Source organism: Arachis ipaensis, chromosome B5, assembly GCF_059453495.1.
Source record: "Arachis ipaensis isolate K30076 ecotype BB chromosome B5, ASM5945349v1, whole genome shotgun sequence".
In the NCBI taxonomy this organism is placed as follows: Eukaryota; Viridiplantae; Streptophyta; class Magnoliopsida; order Fabales; family Fabaceae; genus Arachis; species Arachis ipaensis.
The window spans coordinates 80,278,204-80,289,255 of record NC_142440.1 but is presented as its reverse complement, the minus strand read 5'-3'; the positions used below and the strand labels follow the sequence as shown (position 1 = coordinate 80,289,255).

The following is an 11,052-nucleotide window of genomic DNA, read 5'->3' as shown; positions in this document are numbered from 1 at the left end:
GAAGAAAAAGTCTGTAAAGTTTTAATGACAGAAAAACAGACAGAGACTAGTGAACGAACTAGGGCAATATAGTTAATCCTGGAATTGCGAATAGGGTTAGGTATTATATGAAAAGTTAAACTGTTTCAGTATAGACTTAATGAACTTATACTTGGGACAGACTAACTATTCATACCGAAATTTACATAAGCTTTAAATACATACGTTAAACAGAGAAATCAGAGCAGAGTAAAGAAACACAGAGAACAGAGTAACCAGAGCAGAATAAAGGGATACAGAGAAAAGAGTAATCAGAGCAAAGTAAAAAGACAAAGAGAAAAGAGTAATGTGATAAAGAGAAATGGTTTGAATTAAGATGTTGTAAAAGTGAAAGATGTAAAGTTTGTACAGTATGATTGAACAGAGAAAGAAAGAGGTACTGCATAAAAACGTGAAAATGATGATGAATAATGAGAATGATGATGAATGATGATAATGAGAATGATTATGTGATGATTTGTTGCTTGAGGCAACCCAAGAGATATTTATTTGTTGCTTGAGGCAACCCAAGAGATGTGTTTATTCATTTGTTGCGTTAAGGCAACTCCAGATATACTTGTATGATCATCTGCTGCAGTGAGGCAGTCAGATAGATAATGGTGTGATCACTGAGAATGTTTTCCTACGGTACAGATCCATATTTTATTTCTGTAAGGCAGAGGGGTTATTTCCTGCTACAGAAGTACCGTGACCACCTGTTCCATTTCTGCAGTGGCAGAGGGGTTATTTCCTGTATACAGAAGGTGTGTCGGCGTACATCCCTGCAGTGGCAGATGTGTTCTTACCTACGTGCAGTGTACCCTGTGGTGGCAGAGGGGTTATTTCCTATACACAGGGGTATAGCCAATAGGAAAGCCTTATCCAGACAGAGGTTGCTGGATAACGTCGGGAGCGGGTTAGTAACCGACGGATGAGCTCATTACCTGGACTAGGGCTAGACATGCATCATACTTGGTTGCGCATTTCCTTTGTTATGTTTGTGGTATGAATGTATGCTTTCCTTGTTTGTATTCCATTCTCTGCGCTTGTGATATTTTCTTGTATTCTTCTGTTTGTGTTCTGCTATCTGTTTTCTCTATCTTCTCTACTTATCTGTGTTTTTTAATTACTGCTTCCTTGTATTCTGCTAATAGTCTGCTAAACAACATAGAATTAATGAACGTAACTAATAACCCCGACCCTACTAAGAACTCCCCAGTTCTTACCCCTTCTCTCTCCCTTCCCCCTTCAGATGGAAGTAAGAGTACCTTACCATAGTTCGCTGATGACCATTTGCAAGAATAGGATTCTGCTCTAGATAGTCTTCTGAGTCTAGGGTGAATATCGTTCTCTGATTATATGTAAATACTGTGAGACCAGCCAACGTCTGCACCCCTTTGTATGCGCACTTTAACCTAAATCCTGTGTACGAGATTCCTATTTTGTGGATATTCATGAGGTACCAGAGAGACGTCCTGTGGAAAAGTCTGATCGTGCAGAGGACTAGCAGATGATGTTCTATCTTTTGATGACGTTCCACCTGACTTGAGTTGTGAAGACTTAGAACGTACTTTCCCTTGCTTTAGTAGTTTAGAGGGACTAAGTGAGTATAGAGTCTAGGCTAGCCTAGGTGCCAGCTTAGGGACCTCTTAAACAGGTTAGGACCTGGGATGTTGTATGTATGTATATGTATATAGTTATTATCTAGCTATACCTAGGGGTGTTCTAACTAAAGGTCTATACTCTAATAAAGGCTGGATAACTAAATGTTGCTAGCTACTTGTGATGTATTTATGTGTGGTTGCTTATAACTGTTTTATCTGTTATCAGCTGTGAGTTGATTATGAATGATTTCATCTATTAATCCAAATGTTTTCAAAAAAAAAGTACCTCGCTAACTAACTACGCTTTTAACAACGAATCAGGCTCATATAATAAATAATAGATAATAATTAGGATGACAAATTGGTAGCACTCAATTTCTGGTATGTCCTAGGCGTACTAAAAATTGGGTCGTTACAATTTGGTATCAGAGCAGTTCGTTCCCAGTAGAGCCTGGGGAATGGACTGACTATGCTTCATTGCATACTCTGCTTGTGTGTCTCACGCCATTAGGGTATCTTTAAGATACATTTGGCATGAATGTCTATGAATTCTCATTTTGGGAATGTTCGTGCCTTACTTGAAATATTAAGACTGATCACCTTAATGTTGATTGTTTGGTGCGGATAGGACCTTAATGACTGCGAATAGACATAGTTTAATCGAGTTCCGAATGACGAATCGATGCGAGGCACAGCTATCCTCATAGCTGTTATGATCTCCATGGTTATGGTTATGTTATATTTGGATGCTGTAAGGAACGAACGCTTATTTTACTTGTGAGGAATCTGGACACAGCTAGGATGTACCCAAGAAAGTTTTTTCGGAATCTAGTGCGAACCCAGTGATAAACCATTATTTTATGGTTTATATTGTGTTTAATTGTGTGGTTTTGTCATGATCCTTGCCCACTTATTCATCAATTTAGCATGCATTTAGATTTCCTTCCTAAATTCAGTACATGTTTGAAAATTGCTTCCTAGAGACTTTAATTATTTACTTTTAATTCTCCTTTATTCCATTCGATGCCGTGATCTGTGTGTCAAGTGTTTTTCAGTCCCCATAGGGCATGAATGAGATGGAGATTGGAGAGGAAGCTAGCAAAAATGGAAGGAACACAAGAAATTGAGGAGATAACCAGCGAGAAGTGATGCGGTCGCATGGCTCACGCGACCGCGTGAAGGAGTGGAAATTGCAGCGACGCAGCCGCGCGGATTGGAAAGCACAGGCGACGCGGTAGCGTGGACGACGCGATCGCGTGACATGTGCGATCTGCATAATCTGCAGAATTCGATGGGGGCGATTTTGGGCCTTATTCCGGCCCAGTTTTTGGCCCGGAACAGCAGACCAGAGTCAGAGAATATGCAGAAACAACACAGACATTCATTCAGTAGTTTTAGATCTAGTTTTTCACTCTCTTAGGTTTCTCTCTCTAGTTTTAGGATTTTAATTTTCAATTGATCTTAGCATTGGAACATTGAGAAGAGTTATTTCCTTATCAAGATATCATCATCCTAGTTTGTTCTCTTAACTTGGTTCTGATCTTCCATGTTCTTTGTTATGTTCAATTTTGTCATTCAGATACTTTTATGATTATTTAATGCAAGGATTATTTCTTTATAATTCAATTTCAATATCAACAATCATGTCTTCTTTTAATTTCCTTTCATGTGCCATGGATTCTTTATTTACAATGCGTGAGTAGTTCCCTTACTTGATGGGGAGTTGATTAAAAGGAACTCTTGAGTTGGAAGGATTGAAAGAAAATTTGTAATTGGGTTAAATGTTGGATTGCTATCTTGTCACCAACGCCAATCCCTTTGAACTAAGTGAGTTGCAACTTGTGAACAGATCTGGCATTCCCACTTGTTTGACTTTCCTTTACCTAGTAAAGGATAACCAAACAGAACAACCATTAATTATAAATTAATCTTACAATCACACCATCAATGATAGAGATTCCAACCAATCAATTCCCAGTCAAGGCTTTTATTTATATTACTTAAAATTCCTCAATTTAATTCCCAATTTACCTAGCTCAACTTCTTGGAACATCTGATTAATAAAACAACACACTTTTCTGCAACTCGTTGGGAGACGACCTGGGACTTAAAACTCCCAGTAATTTTAATTTAAACTCTCTGTGACATATTTCTAAATTGATAGGCAGATTTTCGGTGAGTTAAGAACTATACTCGCAACGTAACCATTTTAATAAATTTTTAATTCACCAGCTTCTGCTTCCCATCAATTTTTGGCGTCGTTGCCGGGGAGTTGCAATAGAGTGCTAATTTTATTAATTAGAATTTATTTATTTGCATTTTATTTAATTTTGCTACTATGAGCTGCATGTTTCTTCCGTCAAATGACACGTTCACTTCCTGATCTGCGCTTGCTAATATTCGATCCTGAAATTGAAAGGAAAATTTCACGAATAAGGCGAGAACAGTGTAGGTTAGCCCGCTCTGAGGGCGTATCTGAAAGTGAATTTGAGGAAGAAACCAGCCCCCGTTCTACTGATTCGGTTGTTTTACGTGCAGAAAACATGGCAGCTAGAAGAGTTACCATTCAGGAGGAAGGAGCTCCTGATTTTACAATGCAACCGTTTCAAGTGCATCATCTAGCGGTAGCTATGGATTTTGAAATAAAGACCGCACTACTAAATTTGATGCCCAAGTTTCATGGCCTACCTGCTCAAGAGCCTATCAAGCACTTGAGAGATTTCTAGGCAACCTGTTCTACTGTCAGGCGTGATGGCACTGATGAAACTTCAATTCTGCTGAAAGCTTTTCCGTTCTCTCTTGAGGGAAAAGCAAGAGATTGGTAATTGCGCCAAAAACTTGGTGCGCAGAAATTGTGATTACACTTTAATTATGTAAAATTCATCGCTCTTTCTTTCCCTGGTAATGGCGCCAAAAAAAACATGATGCCAATACCATGGTTCACAACTTCGCACAACTAACCAGCAAGTGCACTGGGTCGTCCAAGTAATACCTTACGTGAGTAAGGGTCGAATCCCACAGAGATTGTTGGTATGAAGCAAGCTATGGTCACCTTGAAAATCTCAGTCAGGAAGATATAAAATAGTAATGGGGTTTTCGAAATTAATTAATAAAATAGGGATAGAAATACTTATGTAAATCACTGGTGAGAATTTCAGATAAGCGAATAGAGATGCTTTCGTTCCTCTGAACCTCTGCTTTCCTGCTATCTTCATCCAATCAGTCTTACTCCTTTCCATGGCTGGCTTTATGTGATACATCACCATTGTCAATGGCTACTTTCGGTCTTCTCTCGGGAAAATGATCCAAATGCCCTGTCACGGCACGGCTAATCGTGTGGAGGCATCACCCTTGTCAATGGCTTCATCTTATCCTCTCAGTGAAAATGGTCAACGCACCCTGTCACGGCACGACTATTCATCTGTCGGTTCTCGATCATGCTGGAATAGGATTTACTATCCTTTTGCGTCTGTCACTACGTCCGGCAATCGCGAGTTTGGAGCTTGTCACAGTCATTCAGTCATTGAATCCTACTCGGAATACCACAGACAAGGTTTAGACCTTCCGGATTCTCTTGAATGCCGTCATCATTCTAGCTTACGCCACGAAGATTCCGATTAAGAGATCTAAGAGATACTCATTCAATTCTAATGTAGAACGGAAGTGGTTGTCAGGCACGCGTTCATAGGGAATGATGATGATTGTCACGTTCATCACATTCAGGTTGAAGTGCGAATGAATATCTTAGAAGCAAAATAAGATGAATTGAATAGAAAACATTAGTACTTTGCATTAATCTTTGAGGAACAGCAGAGCTCCACACCTTAATCTATGGAGTGTAGAAACTCTACCGTTAAAAATACATAAGTGAAAGGTCCAGGCATGGCCGAATGGCCAGCCCCTCTGATCTAAGAACCAGGCGTCCAAAGATGTCAAATACAATAGTGAAATGTCCTATTTATAATAAACTAGCTACTAGGGTTTACAGAAGTAAGTAATTGATGCATAAATCCACTTCCGGGGCCCACTTGGTGTGTGCTTGGGCTGAGCTTGAGTGTTGCACGTGTAGAGGTCCTTCTTGGAGTTGAACGCCAGTTTTTGTGCCAGTTTGGGCGTTCAACTCTGGTTTTGGATCCTTTTCTGGCGCTGGACGCCAGATTTGGGCAGAGAGCTGGCGTTGAACGCCAGTTTGAATCGTCTAAACTTGGCCAAAGTATGGACTATTATATATTTCTGGAAAGCCCTGGATGTCTACTTTCGAACGCAATTGGAAGCGTGCCATTTCAGGTTCTGTAGCTCCAGAAAATCCATTTTGAGTGCAGGGAGGTCAGAATCCAACAGCATCAGCAGTCCTTCTTCAACCTTTGAATCTGATTTTTGCTCAAGTCCCTCAATTTCAGCCAGAAAATACCTGAAATCACAGAAAAACACACAAACTCATAGTAAAGTCCAGAAATGTGTATTTAACATAAAAACTAATGAAAATATCCCTAAAAGTAACTAGATTCTACTAAAAACATAATAAAAACAATGCCAAAAAGCGTATAACTTATCCGCTCATCAGAACACCAAACTTAAATTGTTGCTTGTCCCCAAGCAAATGAAAATCAAATAGGATAAAAAGAAGAGAATATACTATAAATTCCAAACTATCAATGAAACATAGCTCCAATCAGATGAGCGGGACTTATAGCTTTTTGCCTCTTGAATAGTTTTGGCATCTCACTCTATCCATTGAGGTTCAGAATGATTGGCTTCTATAGGAACTCAGAGTTCAGATAGTGTTATTGATTCTCCTAGTTCAGTATGATGATTCTTGAACACAGCTTCTTTATGAGTCTTGGCCGTTGCCCTAAGCACCTTGTTTTCCAGTATTACCACCGGATACATAAATGCCACAGACACATAACTGGGTGAACCTTTTCAGATTGTGACTCAGCTTTGCTAAAGTCCCCAATTAGAGGTGTCCAGGGTTCTTAAGCACACACTTTTTTTTTTGTTTTGGACCTTGACTTTAACCGCTCAGTCTCAAGTCTTCACTTGACACCTACACGCCACAAGCACATGGTTAGGGACAGCTTGGTTTAGCCGCTTAGACCAGGATTTTATTCCTTTAGGCCCTCCTATCCACTGATGCTCAAAGCCTTGGGATCCTTTTTATTTGCCCTTGCCTTTTGGTTTTAAGGGGCATTGGCTTTTTTCTCTTGCCTCTTGGTTTTAAGAGCTTTGGCTTTTTCTGCTTGCTTTTTCTTTTTCTTTCTAATTTTTTTTTCGCCCATTTTTTTTTCTGCAAGCTTTGTTCTTTGCTGCTTTTTCTTGCTTCAAGAATCATTTTTATGATTTTTCAGATTATCAAATAACATGTCTCTTAGTCATCATTCTTTCAAGAGCCAACATATTTAACATTCTTAAACAACAACTTCAAAAGACATATGCACTGTTCAAGCATTCATTCAGAAAACAAGAAGCATTGTCACCACATCAATATAATTAAACTAAGTTCAAGGATAAATTCGAAACTCATTTACTTCTTGTTCTTTTGAATTAAAACATTTTTCATTTAAGAGAGGTGATGGATTCATAGGACATTCATAACTTTAAGACAGAGTTACTAACTACTAATGATCATGTAATGAAGACACAAACATAGATAAGCACTTAACATAGAAAACGAAAAACAGAAGAAATAAGAGCAAGGAATGAATCCACCTTAGTGATGGTGGCGTTTCCTTCTTGAGGAACCAATGATGTCCTTGAGCTCTTCTATATCTCTTCCTTGTCTTTGTTTCTCCTCCCTCATTGCTTTTTGATCTTCTCTTATTTCATGAAGGATGATGGAGTGCTTTTGATGTTCCACCCTTAGTTGCTTCCAATAATTGTGTGGAAGAAAATGTATCCCCTGAGGTATCTTAGGGATCTCTTGATTTGCAGTCAAATGTTCTACCACTGAGCTATAGACCCTTGATAGAAGCTTTTGTCTTCCCTTTCCTCTTTCTAGAGGTTTCTCTGGCCTTAGGTGCCATCAATGGTTATGGAAAAACAAAAAGCTTATGCTTTTACCACACCAAACTTAGAATGTTGCTCGCCCTCGAGCAAAAGAAGAAAGAATAGAAGAAGAAGAAGATATGGAGGAGATGGAGGGATGTGTGTATTCGGCCATATGGGTGGGATTGGGTGGGAAAGAGATATTGAATTTTGAAGGTAGGTAGGTGTATGGATGTGAGTGGTAAATGGAAAACAGAAGGGATGATCATGAATGGAAAGAGAGATGATGAGGTAGGTGGGGATCCTGTGGGGTCCACAGATCCTGAGGTGATCCTATGGGGTCCACAGATCCTGAGGTGTCAAGGCATTTACATCCCTGCACCAATTTAGGCATGTAAAATGCCCTTACACACAACTCTGGGCGTTCAGCGCCAGGTTGGTGCCCATTTTGGGCATTCAACGCCCATTTGTTGCCATTTCTGGCGTTGAACGCCAGAACCATGCTTGTTCTGGGCGTTCAGTGCCAGGATGCTGCCCATTTTGGGCGTTCAGCGCCAGAACCATGCTCTGTTCTGGCGTTGAATGCCAGGCAGGTGCTTCCTCCAGGGTGTGATTTTTCTTCTGCTGTTTTTGATTTCGTTTCCAATTTTTATATTTATTTTGTTACTCCACATGATCATGAACCTAAGAAAACATGAAAAACAAAAATATAGTTAGATAAATAAACATTGGATTGCCTCCCAATAAGCGCTTCTTTAATGTCAATAGCTTGACAGTGGGCTCTCATGGAGCCTCACAGATGTTCAAAGCATTGTTGAGACTCTCCAACACCAAACTTAGAGTTTGACTGTGGGGGCTTTGTTTGACTCTGCTTTGAGAGAAGCTTTTTATGCTTCCTCTCCATGGATGCAGAGAGAGATCCTTGAGTTGTAAACACAAGGTTGTCCTCATTTATTTGAAGGATCAATTCTCCTCTGTCCACATCAATCACAGCTCTTGCTGTGGCTAGGAAAGTTCTTCCTAGGATGATGGATTCATCCTCTTCCTTTCCAGTATCAAAGACTATGAAATCAGCAGGGATGTAAAGGCCTTCAACCTTTACTAACACGTCCTCTACTTGTCCATAAGCCTATTTTCTTGAATTATCTGCCATCTCTAATGAGATTCCAGCAGCTTGCACCCTATAGATTCCCAGTTTCTCTATTACAGAGAGGGGCATGAGGTTTATTCCTGAACCAAGGTCAGACAGAGCCTTAAAGATCATGGTGCCTATGGTACAAGGTATTATGAACTTTCCAGGATCCTGTCTCTTCTGAGGCAATGTCAGTTGATCCAGATCACTTAGTTCATTGATGAACAAGGGAGGTTCATCTTCCCAAGTTTCAATACCAAATAATTTGGCATTCCACTTCATGATTGCACCAAGAAACTTGGCAGTTTGCTCTTCAGTAACATCCTCATTCTCTTCAGAAGAGGAATACTCATCAGAGCTCATGAATGGCATAAGGAGGTTCAATGGAATCTCTATGGTCTCTAGATGAGCCTCAGAGTCCTTTGGTTCCTCAGAGGGAAGCTCCTTATTGACCACTGGACGTCCCAGGAGGTCTTCCTCCTTGGGATTCACGTCCTTTCCTTCCCTTACAGGTTCGGCCAAGGTGCTTATGTCAATGACCTTGCACTCTCCTTTTGGATTCTCTTCTGTATTGCTTGGGAGAGTACTAGGAGGGATTTCAGTGATCCTTTTACTCAGCTGGCCCACTTGTGCTTCCAAATTTCTAATGGAAGACCTTGTTTCATTCATGAAACTTACAGTGGCCTTAGATAGATCAGAGACTAAGTTTGCTAAGCTAGATGGATTCTGCTCAGAATTCTCTGTCTGTTGCTGAGTGGATGATGGAAAAGGCTTGCTATTGCTAAACCTGTTTCTTCCACCATTATTAAAGCCTTGTTGAGGCTTTTGATCCTTTCATGAGAAATTTGGATGATTTCTCTATGATAATTTATAGGTGTTTCCATAAGGTTCACCTAAGTAATTCACCTCTGCTATTGCAGGGTTCTCAGGATCATAAGCTTCTTCTTCATAAGAAGCCTCTTGAGTACTGTTGGATGCAGCTTGCACTCCATTCAGACTCTGAGAAATCATATTGACTTACTGAGTCAATATTTTGTTCTGAGCCAATATGGCATTCAGAGTATAAACTTCAAGAACTCCCTTCTTCATAGGCGTTCCATTATTCACAGGATTCCTTTCAGAAGTGTACATGAACTGGTTATTTGCAACCTTGTCAATGAGTTCTTGAGCTTCTGCAGGCATTTTCTTTAGGTGAATGGATCCACCTGCTGAAGTATCCAATGACATCTTTGATAGCTCAGATAAACCATCATAGAATATATCCAGGATGGTCCATTCTGAAAGCATGTCAGAAGGACACTTTTTGGTCAATTGTTTGTATCTTTCCCAAGCTTCATAGAGGGATTCACCATCTTTTTGTTTGAAGGTTTGAACATCCACTCTAAGCTTGCTCAGCTTTTGAGGAGGAAAGAACTTGGCTAAGAAAGCCGTGACCAACTTATCCCAAGAGTTCAGGCTATCTTTAGGTTGAGAGTCCAACCATATTCTAGCTCTGTCTCTTACAGCAAATGGGAAAAGCATGAGCCTGTAGACTTCAGGATCTACTTCATTAGTCTTAACAGTATCACAGATCTGCAAGAATTCAGTTAAGAACTGAAAAGGATCTTCAGATGGAAGTCCATGAAACTTGCACTTCTGCTGCATCAGAGAAACTAATTGAGGTTTTAGCTCAAAGTTGTTTGCTCCAATGGCAGGAATGGAGATGCTTCTTCCATGTAAATTGGAATTAGGTGCAGTAAAGTCACCAAGCATTCTCCTTGCATTATTATTATTTTCAGCTGCCATCTTCTTTTCTTGTTTGATAATTTCTGACAGGTGCTTGCTGGTTTGTTGTAATTCAGCTTCTCTTAGTTTCCTCTTCTGAGTCCTTTTAGGTTCTGGATCTGCTTCAACAAGAATATTCTTTGTCCTTGCTCCTGCTCATATGACAAAGAAGAGGGCACAGAATAATAATAATAGAGATCCTCTTTTTTTTTATGTGAGTGAGGGAGAGATGTTAGTAGATGAATAAACAAATAGAAGGAGATGAGAGAGAAGAGAATTTTCGAAAATTATTTTTGAAAAAAGAGTTAGTGATTTTTGAAAATAGTTTTTGAAAAGGGTTAGTAATTTTCGAAAATTAAAATCAAAAATTAAAATAATTGATTAATTAAAAAGAATTTTTGAAAAAGAAGGAGATATTTTCGAAAATTAGAGAGAGAGAGTTAGTTAGGTAGTTTTGAAAAAGATAAGAAACAAATAAAAAGTTAGTTAGTTAGTTGAAACAAATTTTAAAAATCAATTTTGAAAAGATAAGAAGATAAGAAGTTAGAA

At 39.4% G+C, this 11,052-nt stretch overlaps 1 non-coding gene across 1 annotated transcript; it reads left to right on the top strand.

Annotated features, from left to right (window-relative positions):
- The first annotated feature begins 10,020 nt into the window (after positions 1 to 10,020).
- On the top strand, positions 10,021 to 10,128 carry LOC148564742 (small nucleolar RNA R71). The gene has a single exon (XR_015883914.1). It is a non-coding gene; the product is annotated as a small nucleolar RNA R71 (small nucleolar RNA).
- The last annotated feature ends 924 nt before the right edge of the window (positions 10,129 to 11,052 follow it).